The sequence below is a fragment of the Saimiri boliviensis genome, chromosome 12 (genome assembly GCF_048565385.1).
Source record: "Saimiri boliviensis isolate mSaiBol1 chromosome 12, mSaiBol1.pri, whole genome shotgun sequence".
Lineage (NCBI taxonomy): Eukaryota > Metazoa > Chordata > Mammalia > Primates > Cebidae > Saimiri > Saimiri boliviensis.
In genome coordinates this window covers 66906456-66919312 of record NC_133460.1, presented here as the reverse complement: position 1 = coordinate 66919312, position 12857 = coordinate 66906456, and positions in this window count along the sequence as shown.

The window sequence follows — 12857 nt, the reverse complement described above, 5'->3', positions numbered from 1 at the left end:
CTCACTGCAACCTCAGCCTCCCTGTCTCAAGCAATTCTCATGCCTCAGCCTCCTGAATAGCTGGGACTACAGGTATGTGCCACCATGCCCTGCTAATTAATATTCATATTTTTAGTACAAATGGAGTTTCACAATATTGGCCATGCTAGTCTCATGCTTCTGGCCTCAAGTAATCTGATGGCCTTGGCCTACCAAAGTGCTAAGATTACAGGTGTGAGCCACCGTGCCCAGACAAGACTATAGCACTCACTAAATTTAATTCTAAACTCACTAAAGGTCTTATGACATGCAATTCAAAATGCATTAAATTGGTAGCTTTTGGAATAAGTGTAAGAAGTTTTTTTTTTTTTTTTTCAATGGAAGGATACAGTAGAATGAAATTGAGATGAAATAAAATAGTTATAAGAATAGACTGTGTAATTAGAATAAATATTGTTTTGTAAATTTTCATTTCAGGGATGTGTGTGTGTGTGTGTGTGTGTGTATGTGTGTGTGTGTGTTTGTATGTATGTTTCCATGAACAGGGTTACATTTGGTTGTAGTTAGAAATGTGATTAATGTTGTAATTGGAAAAAATAAAGAATCTTTAGGAAAGTTCTCCATTGCCTTTCAAATGGCAATTTCCAGAAGTTTTTCAGCTCTGGTTCTGGTTATGTAGGTAACAGCGGCCAAGTTAAAATCACTGTTCTGGACTTGGGTGTACACAAGCACAAAATTTAGCATGATGAAAAGTAAAAACATTTCCTGATATAATTTATCAATATTTACATGGCAATCCCCTTAATCTGTAATCCCCTTATTATTAATAAGATTGTTAATTTATAGATTAAGAGAATTACCATGTAAATATTTATATATCAGGAAATAATGTAATAATTATTATATAAATATAACATATAAAATATAATTTTATAATAATATGTAAATTATATTTTCTATAATAATATAATTTTATAATACATACAATATAATTTATATAATAATGTAACTTTATAATAATGTATGAATTATATTTTATATAAGAATTTATATAATTATTTATATATTTTATAATTATAATTATATATTAAAGTTTGTATTATTATAAATTGTATAATTGAGTGTATGTGTGTTTGTGTATGTTTTCATGAATATACTCAATCACATATGTTTGAGGTTAAGGTTAGTTAAGGGTTATATTGTAAAAGATATCCTGGAATTTCATTGAACTTCTGTGACTACATTTTAATAAAACTACAAATGTTAGAGTTTAACTGGCAAGTTGCTCACACAACACTACTTATACTTTAAGAGTAATAAAAAACTAAGTTTATATATATATATAGTGATAAACAATAATGCTGATATATACAAATACAATTGAAAATACTTCATAGTGAAAGAGGTATCTTACTCTGAATTAGGTAGTATGGTCAAAAACGTACTAGAAAAAAGCGAGGAAATGGTTAGCCCTTAGTCAAACAAAAACGTCCTTAACATTTAAATTTACTGCTATGAAATGTTTTCTTATTATACCTAAAGTTTGTAGGGTAACTTATAACACCCCTAAAATTTGTTCTATTCTATAACACTGTGTGTCTAAATATTTAAAGTTTAGTTGAATTTTAACTATAAATGGTATAGTGAAAGTATTGATTATTGATATACAAAATTAAGCATGTTCAAAATTAAGCATTAATTAAATAAGTACATTGTATAAACATATTTTTAATCTGAAAATTTATACATGGATTTAATTTAAATAATGTATACTTTATTCCTAACCAAACTAATTTCTTTTAAATATCTATTATAATACTTACATAATGGCCAAATATTTTACTTAAAAATCCACAATATGATATGAAGAAATTGATTTTTAGATAAAACTTCAATAAAACAAAGTGGTAATATAACAGCTGTTTTAAGGTTATCATCCCTTCATACAGGGTCTCAAGGGAGTTGACTGAAATTATGTTTTTGTTTCTCACCTCCTTCTAGGTGTAAGGAGAAAACATAAATCTCACATCACCCATCCAGGCTTCTGCCTAACTTTCACATAAATCTATCAAGACAACTCTGGTAATAAATGTCTGACAACCTGAATGGAGGGAAATGTTGCAGGACCCTGTCCTACCTAGGATAGAGGCACTACTTTAGCAGAATACTTTTTCATAACTCAGACAGTTTTAGTTTAACTTTACTAAAGCAGTCTATAAAAGCTGATATGCAAAAGACAATTGATCTGCTGTCTCTGCTAACTGCTTCACTAATAGTTCCAAAGCCCCAATATTTATCCTATTTTGCCTTCCGTATTTCTTGTCACACTTTAATGATTTATTGTTACATTAGCCTGTAGTTAACAGTGTCATTTACATGCTACCAGTAAAATATTTTCTGGATTCGTCTGCCCCATATGAAAACATAATTGAAAGCATGGGCTGAAAGTCTGGTAACTTGTGTTTGAATTCTTGCTTCCTAAATTTCTTGTAACCTTCCCTAATGAAGGGAAGCTATAATGAAGCTATAGCTTCATGGGTACATTTATTTAATTAATATCTATTCAGTGTCTCTTATGCCACAGTGATGTTTTTAGGGGATACAATGATGAACAATGTTTTTGACCTCATGAACTTAAAGTTGATCCTTAAACAACATAGATTTGAAGAGAGTGGATTCACTTATCCCTCATACATAGATTTTCTTCTGCCTCTTTCAGTCCTGAGACACTAAGATCAAATCCTCATTTTCCCCCTCCTCCTCAGACTCAATATGAAGATGATGAGGATAAAGACTTTTATCATGACCCATTTTTACTAAATAAATAGTAAATACATTTTCTCTTCCTCATGACTTTCTTAATACCATGTTCTTTTTAAATTCATTATTAACTCTTTTTTTCAAATTTATTTTAGAATCAAGTCATACATGTGCAGGTTTATTACAAAGGTATATTGCATGAAGCTGAAGTTTGAAATACAAATAAATCCATCACCCAGGTAGTATGCATAATACTCAATAGGTAGTTTTTTTCAACCCTAGCTCTCTTTCCCCACTTCTTGTATTCCCCAATATCTACTGTTTCTATTTTTATGACCATGTGTACTCAGTATTTAGCTCCCACTTAAAAGTGAAAAGATGTAGTATTTGGTTTTCTGCTTCTGCATTAGTTTGCTCAGGCTAATGCTTTCCAGGTACATCCATGCTGCTACAAAGAGCATGATTTTATTTATTTTTATGGCTGTGTAGTATTTCGTAGTGTATATATTCTACATTTTCTTTATCCAATCCACTGGTGTTGGGTACCTATGCTGACTCCATGCCTCTGTTATTGTGAATAGTGCTGCAAAATCAATCTACAAAAGTCAGCAGCATTTATACACACCAATGATGTTCAAACTAGGAATTATCAAGAAAACAACCTCATTTACGATAGCTACAAAAGAATAAATATCTAGGAATGTAGATAACCAAGGATGTGCAAGATGTCTACAATGGGAGTTGCAAAACACTATTGAAAGAAATCTGAGATGACACAAATGAATGAAAAAACACTCCAAGCTCAGGGATTGAAAGAATTAACATCAGTCAGTCATACTTCCCAAAGAAATTTAGAGAGTTAGTGCTATTCCTATCAAACTACCAATGCCATTTTCCACAAAATTAGAAATAAAAAAAACTTTTCTAAAATTCACATTGAACCAAAAAAGAGCCTCAACAGCCAAAGCAATCCTAAACAAAAAGAAGAAAGCCAGAAACATCACATTACCTAACTTCAGACAATACTGCACGACTACTGCACCCAAAACAGCATGGTACTGGCACAAAAGCAGACACATAAGCCAATGAAACAGAATAGAGAACCCAGAAACGAATAATATATTTTTCTCTAGCTTACTTTATATAAGACTACAGCATATAATACATATAACACAATATATGTGTTAACTGACTTTTTATGTTATTGGTAAGGCTTCTGGTCTATTGCAGGTTATTATTAGTTAAGCTTTCGGGAAGTCAAAAGTTACATGCATATTTTTGACTGTATGTGGGGTCAGAGTCCCTAACCCTATGTTGTTCAAGCATCAACTATATATTCTAGTAAATAAAAAGGCAATCAACAAGCAGTTAGTTGATATTATAACAGCTAGTGGCTTTGTTTCCATTTGAAAGAAAATATAGTAAAATGATGGAGAAGAATCTGAAGTTGTTGTAAATTGTATGAACCCTCTAACATAGAATCAAAGTCAAATATTTTTATATTTCTCCTTTCCTCATGTTTCCTAACTCAGATAGAAAGGGATTTTTGCATCCTGGTTTTTTCATTTTCATATGAGAAAATAATCTATATGCTAAGACTCAACATCAGTTCATTCACTTGATCTGTTACAGTGTAGATTTCTGTACTGTGCTCTGTCTGAATTTAGTCCAGCTTAGGTGAGTTCTGATACTATTGCTCTAAGTTTTAGAGTTTGTTGAAAGAAAAAGTTTACCTGTAATTAGTGATCTTTTAAAAATATGTACTATCTATCAATTACTAAAAGATTCTGTTTTTTGCTAGCATTCTTTCTAAATGACCTCTTCTCAGGTTTGAAATGGGTATTAACTAAACTGATAATGATCCTTAGCATATAGATTATTTTCTCATTTGAAAGTGAAAAAACCAAGAAGCAAAAAAGAATAACATTTAATGAATCTAGGAACTCAAATTTGATTCACAATTTGTGTAAATCCAAAGCTTACCACTATTTCACTACATAATCCTACAGAATCATTCTTAGAGCATTCACTAAATAGGTTTTAAAAAATTGCTTATATACATTGTTGTCTTTTTAATAATCATAGTTCACATTTCTAATACATTTGTGTGAAGGTTGTTGTAAAATAAATAATATCCAGGCATAGGTGATCTTTCAAAAGCAGTATTTTGAACTTTGTTTTTATATAGATGTGCTTCAGTGGTTTTTATATAAACCACTTGAGTGTAGTGATATTTTTCCAAATGTTTGAAAAACATCTGAAAGCGCTAAGTCAACCGGTACTTCAATAAACTATCACATGTAGCATTCACTTAGTCAACAAATCCCAGTTATGGATCTCACTTTGACATCACCTCTCCTCCTACTTTATTCCTTTAAAACATGTTTTCCTTTACATTTGTCTTTTTCATGAGAATAGTGGAATTGCATTTTAAAAGTGTGTGCACATATACATATTTAACACAAAAAATGCTCGGTTGTCAAAATATCTTTTTTTTTTTTTTTTTTTTTTTTTTTGAGACAGAGTTTTGCTCTTGTTACCCAGGCTGGAGTGCAATGGTGCGATCTCGGCTCACCGCAACCTCCGCCCCCTGGGTTCAGGAAATTCTCCTGCCTCAGCCTCCTGAGTAGCTGGGATTACAGGCATGCACCACCATGCCCAGCTAATTTTTTGTATTTTTAGTAGAGACGGGGTTTCACCATGTTGACCAGGATGGTCTCGATCTCTTGACCTTGTGATCCGCCCGCCTCGGCCTCCCAAAGTGCTGGGATTACAGGCTTGAGCCACCACGCCCAGCCCAAAACATCTTTTAAAAATGATTTTGTTTTCTCAGTAAGATTTAACTGAAGAGAAATGTAGAGGAGAGGAATATTTGTTTATCTGCTAAAAGGATAGAGAACACTCGCATAGGATACTTTGAAAAAATGTGATTGTTTAACTTGGGTAAAAACACTGCATTCAATCATTCAACATTCTCTATGATCTCCATTGTCCGGTTTACTAGAGCATTGTAACTGTCTCCATTCAGCAACATATTGTAAAAAGTCTGAGAGGAATGAGTTAAAGAAAAATTCATACAAATAAATGGAAACTTTTTTTAAATTATAAACTGAATTTTAAAAAGGGATTATTTTATATTTTCAAATTAAATTGGCACAAATCAGAAATAAATTCTAAATAATTATTTCAAGGATTAAGAAAACTTTCTGCTCAGACGAAGCAGAAAGAGAGTGGAACCACTGAGAGAGCTTCCTAGTTCCTTTTTGCCTGAATTGGACATGAGCTTGCTGGCCAAGAATAAAAGAAAAATCTGTAAGTGAGGATGTAGGATTATTACCTCACAGGCCAAGAGACACATTTAAGCTCTGAAACATCTCAATTTTATCAGCCCCAGAGGCTTGTAGAGTTTACTTGACATTCTTCAGGGAGGAATGCTTCATAGACCATGGATTCCTGGTTTATTTACTATAAGTAATCCTTAGCCAGGGATAGAGTGACAGGGGCATTTTATAGATAAATGCCTTCCTGCTAAGAAATATCACTAGTATGTTTACCTAGAGGACCATTTGGCAAGGGGATTGGAACAGTTCCTATCTCTTTTTTTTTCCCTGCAAGACATCCTCCCAGTAAAGACAGTGTGTAGCTGACAAGCTAGTCACTTTAATTCACTCGATTCCTTGTAGAGTGAAGGAGAAAGATGACTATGATTATTGATCCCACATTTTTTAAAGCAATATTCAAACTTTTCTTTCTCTGGTATTTGTTTATTGACTGAACAGCTAAGGTACTGGGAAGAAAACATAAAACCATTGTCATAAAACATTAGACTCTAGGCAGCATAGTACTATGGTCCTTAAGCAAAAGAAACACATGGTACAAGTTTTATGACCATCCCAGGTAACTTCTTGGAGGTACACCAGGACAACAACTAAAAGAGAGGGATACCAAGAAGAGTACAATGGTCTGTTTGGGTTCAGAAGATAAATTAAACTCCATGAGAATTATGATTAAGTCTTTAATCCATTTGGAGTTGTTTAGTACATAGTGTGAGATAAGGTCCTATGTTATTCTTCTGAATGGGAATATCCACTGGTACCAACATAACCTATACAGGATACTGCCCTTTCCCCATGTAAAAAATAATTTTTAGGATCTCTATTCTATGCTCTCTTATTTCTATTTCTATCTATTCTATCACTGTTTTATTCTGTTTTATCTGTGATTGTGTTCTATTAGTCTGCACGTCTGGTTGTATACTAATACTATGCTGTTTTGACTACAATAGCTTTGTAGTATTCTCTGAAATTGGGTAGTGTGGTGTATTCAGCTTTATCCCTTTTGCTTCAGATTGCTTTGGTTATTCAAATATTTTTGTGGTTCTATATAAATTTTAGAATTACTTTTACCAGTTTCTGTGAAAATTATTAGTTACATAACATAGGGCTTAAATAAGATCTAACACTGTAAAACTACTAAAAGAAACCTAGGAGAAAAACTTCATGATATTCGTCTGGGAAATTAACGTTTTAAATATGACTTTGTGAGGGCCAAGGCTCTTGGACCCCTAAAGGTTTACTGAAAAATATTGATATAAGAAAACTGATTAGAAGAAGAAAAGGCATATACATTTAGTTAATTTATACATACAGGAACCATCTTTTTAATGAGTTATGGAAATTTATATACAGTTTTGAGGTTACAGAAAGAATGTGAACTTGAATGCTAGCAAACATGTTATGGGAGGAGGTAGAAGAAGAATTTTATTGAGGGGCAATAAATGGTTACTATGGAGAATGAATGGATCTAATGGCTCTGAAAACAGAGATTAACTTGTAAATATTTTTCTTTAGAGTTTAAATTATCCTTGGAGTTACTCATTATATTTGTAAAAGAGTCTGTTTAGGTGTGAGGGTCACCTTCCCCTTCTCCCCATGAAGAAAAAAACAATTTTTCTCTTTGGTACATCTGGATCTTAAACAGATAAAGGAATTTTAACTTCTATGGGAGAAAAGATGGGGGAGACGTCAGAGACATCTTGAAGTATTTTTAGCACAGTATGCTAAAGTACCAAATTTTGGGGTATTGAATTCTGAGCTGCGGTAACCTCAAAATACAGGCAACAAAGAAAAGGAAGACAAATAGGTTTATATCAAACCCCAAATCCTACACAGTAAATAATTCTGTTTGTATGTAGGTTGGTAGAAAAAGAGATAACTAGTGGAAAAAGGAAATATTTGCAAACCACACAGCTGATAAGAAATTAAAATCCAAACTATATAAGGAACTTAAGCAACTCAATAGCAAAAAAACAAATAAGAAATTAAAATCCTAACTATATAAGGAACTTAAGCAACTCAATAGCAAAAAACAACTAATTGAAAATTGACCAAGAACTTGTATAAGTATTTCTCAAAATAAGACATACAAATGATCTGGAAGTACATGAAAAACTGCTGAATTTCACTAATCATCAGGAAAATGCAAATTAAAACCACATATCCCATCACACTTGTTAGAATGGTTATCAAATAGATAAATGATAACAAATGTTGGCAAGGATATGTAGGAAAGGGAACACTTGTACATTCTTGATGAAAATTGAAATTATTACAGTCTTTATAGAAAACAGTGGGTTCCTTGAAATATCAAAAATAGAGCAACTATTTCATTAAAAAATCACACTTCTGTATATATAATAAAAAAATGAAATTAGTATGTCAAAGAGAGATTTGTAATCCCATTGCTGTTCACAGGTTCTTGGGCTCTCAATGTAATAGAAATTGACATGAGGCCAAAAGAGTTTTCCTAGACAAGACCTTATTGGACCTTTTACCTGGGCATGAGGGCAGGTAGCACAAGAGAGAATTTTCTGGCTGGCTCTGAGAACTAGTACCTTCCTGGAGGAAAGTATGATAATTAAAATTTAACAACTGACATACCTAAGACAAAGATGATAACCCTTTATTTTTTTCTTTGTATATAAATATAAATCATAAAATGCTTATTTTCTACATTCATCACTTAGGATGATGACAGTCTGAAAACATCAAACTACAAGAGGTGATGCTGGCTTTAGAATAAGAAAATGCAAAGTTTTACTTGCTTCACTCACTCACCAATTTATACTTTTGGCATATTAGTTAACTCTGTGAATCAAATGTCTCACTGGTAACATAGGAATTTTGCTTCTTATTTTTTATAGTTGTAAAAATTAACTGAGATAATACATGCAAAAATTTTAGCATATTGATAAATATATAGTCTGCACTGAGCAAGTATCAGGGTTTATTAAATCTTAAGTTTTTAAATTGGGATTCATTCTCTGTATTTCTCATCGTATCCCTAGAACTGCGATGACAAACATGGACTCTTATTACCGCAATTATTTATCCTGCACACTGGGAGACACTTCAGTCAATCAAGCTCTGCTTTTTTTTTTTTTTTCAGCAGACTACTTTACACAGCCAATAGCCATTGACTAGACTTGTCAGCTCACAAGTTGAAATTTTATTTATTATTATTATTATTATTTATTTATTTATTTATTCATTTTTGAGATGGAGTCTCATTCTGTGGCCAACTGGGATGTGTTAGTTAGCTAAAGTGTATGAATAAAATACAGCCTCACAGAGATATTTACTGGGAAAAAAGGAATATTTTAGTAGCATTTGAAGATACTTAAGAATTGCTTTTTGAGGCCGGGCGCAGTGGCTCACGCCTGTAATCCCAGCACTTTGGGAGGCGGAGGCGGGTGGATCATGAGGTCGAGAGATCGAGACCATCCTGGTCAACATGGTGAAACCCTGTCTCTACTAAAAATACAAAAAATTAGCCGGACATGGTGGCACGTGCCTGTAATCCCAGCTACTCAGGAAGCTGAGGCAGGAGAATTGCCTGAACCCCAGAGGCGGAGGTTGCGGTGAGCCGAGATTGCGCCATTGCACTCCAGACTGGGTAACCAGAGCAAAACTCCGCCTCAAAAAAAAAAAAAAAAAAAAAAAAAAAAAAAAAAAAAGAATTTCTTTTTGATGTTAAACCTAAATTGGTGGCTAGTGTTATCTTATTGAAAGTTAGTTGTAACGTATAATCTATAGAATAGCAATAAAATATTCCAGTCTGTTACATTAAAATAGATTTGTTTGCCTTACATTTTGAGTAATTATTTTATCAATGCATGCTTTTGCACCATCATACTTTGGTCACTTCAAAATATTGTTTTACTGAATTAAGTAATTCTTCTAAAAATTGACATAGATCTTTCAACAATATCCAATAACTACAATAGTTAATATCAACCCAATGTTATCAAGAGTCATTATTAGTAAACTATTAAGCTCATAATAAGTTTTTAAATTTCATATTTTTATTTGAAAGATAAAATTTTATCATTGAAAAAACACATTGCATTTTTTCACTTTTCATTTTCAATAAAGTATCTACAAAATATTCAATGTTAGATAGCTATATTTTGACTTTCAGTTGTTCTTTACATTTAAAAAGGTATACTGTTTTAAAAACTTGACTAGTTTAAATCACTGCAATTGCATATGTCTCCTGAAGACAATCATCAGACTTCAGAGTGCTACAGAAATGCTTTCTGCATAATATCTCCAATTTTGTCATGAGAATATCAAAACTACATGTATCTAAGTGTTATCATTTAATAAAAGTAAAATGCTTTACCACTTGACTAATGGTTTTCTTAAGTAAAACTTAATAGACTGACAAGTATATTTAGTGAACAGTTACTACTAGTACAGATTGGTGTGACTGTCCTGATTTTTCCTAAGGCTGTGGTGGTTTATCTAATATTGTTTTATACCATGAGGGAAACTGTCAACAGAGTAAAAAGGTGACGAACATCTTCATATTATTTTTAAAATAGTTTTAATCTTTAGGACAACAAAAAAAGGATTTCAGGGATCCTTAGGGTTTATACAGCCTACTTTGAAAACTGCAGCAATAAATTATGACAGATATCCGAAAGGATTATTACATGGTCCTCAAATTAGAACTCCTGCTGTCTTCCTAGTGTATAGACACTTTGTGGTATTCTCTGTTTGAAATAGAGAAAAAAAATTGCCAAAACTATAGCCGAAAACCAAGTTTAGATTAGCTCAAATAAATGAAGCCCATTCTGAAATACATCTGCAATTAATGTCACCACTCTTAATCATTTTCCAAGTCTCACATAACTTCTGCCTAAATTAAACAAGTAAAATGGCATGCATAAAGACTCCTTTAATCTCCATTTTCCAAATCTTTGGTAGTAGGCCTAATCTCAGTGATTCTACAGGGATGTGGTATATCTTTTGGTTTATAATTTTAATATTTAGGAAAAAATCTAAGGCTCTCCTTTTGACTTTTTCTTCAATTTTAGTGCCAAATGCACAGATTCTTTTGTCAATGTTAGGATTCTGTTCCAAATGTGCGTTCAGAACAGGCTGAAGGTGCTTTTCTGTTAATAATATTAAATGTGATATTAGCATGCTTCCCATCTACTTAAGTTCTAAACAATGTCAGGAACAATAGATACCTCTAAAGATTTTTGCCAGTCAAATTACAGGATTATTTATTTGATGCTGTTGCCTACTATGGTGACCACACTTTGTTGTTTGTGGCTAAGGGTTGCTACCACTCCAGAAGCCGATCATCTCCCTAACACTCAGAAAGCCATTTCAATAGCAGAATCTGACTTCATTCTTAATGGACATAGGATATCTATTAGTGTGTTTTTCCAAGGGTGTCAGAGTTCCCTTCATTGATATCATTCCCAGTGGCTTGGTAAAGGGACAATGGCCATGGTTAGGAAAGTCCAGATGTGCAATCCAAGGAATGTGTTCTATAGCCAGGGCAGAGAGTTGTCATAATTCCTGACCATATGCAGGTGAGGAATATCCTCAGAGAAAGGGGCTTAGACAGAAGAGATCTCTGAAAGATTTCTTGATGTGGAGCCTTCTCTCCTTAACTCCTTATAACATGAGAAAGAAAAAAAAATTAACTTATTTCATCTTTGTCTCCCTAGTGTATAGACACTTTCTGGTATTCTCTGTGGTATTCTATCTTATCCCCTTATAACATGAGGAAGAAAGAAACTAGCTTGTTTGAGCTTATGTATTTTTGTTTGTCTATTTGTTTGTTTTTAGTTTAGGTTTTGGGGTACATGTGCAGGTCATGCAGGATTGTTGCATAGGTGCATACATAACCAGGTGGTTTGCTGCCTATACTCCCCCTTCATCTAGCATTTCTCCTCATCTTTCTTATTTTGATATATTTGGGGGTATAAAGTTTAAGACTCAGCCCTGATCCAGTGTAATTGAAGGACACTGATAAAGTTTGAATACTCTTTGGCCTCAAAAATAAATATTTATACTTTCTATTATTAGTGCTTATTCTTTAAGTTCATTATTTTAGGTTTTTGAACATTGTAAATTATGTTTCTCATAGAACAAAGGTCTACTCAGTGGCTTCTAGCTATTTAATCTATTTTGAAATGACCAATATTCTAGCCATCCCAGTGCTCTAAATAATTGAAATAAATTGTGGCACAATTGATTTGCCCTTAGAAAAAGTTTATAAAGGCTACAATTGATCACTAAGACAGCCAGAATCATCTGTCTAGTTATGATACAGCATGTTTTGGTGGTTGCTTGAAGATAATGGTCTCAGGCTAAATCAATTTTAAGTGCAGACATAAAAATTATTGGCACTTTGAAAATTGATGCCATATTGCCATTTCTTTTGCATCCTTTCCTAAAAGTTTTAAATCTCTTCTAAATAAAATATGTTTTTTGTAACATGGTACATATAGTTTATGATCAATAACCTATTGTTTTGTTGAAATTTATATGTATATAACATTTTTTTCCTTTTACTCCCATATTCATAATTCTGCTTACATTACCCATTCATTTATTCACCTAGAAAATATGTATTATATTACTGCATTCAGCCTGACACTTCATGAGGCTCTTGGAGATATTATATTTAATAAGAGATGCACTAGAAATGCTATAGTCAAACTTGAGTTACTAGCTAAAACCATCTCTGGTGCTAGAAGTCACAACTTTCTCTCCACCAGTTCCTTAAAGTTCAATTCATGGTATAATAAGAAGCAG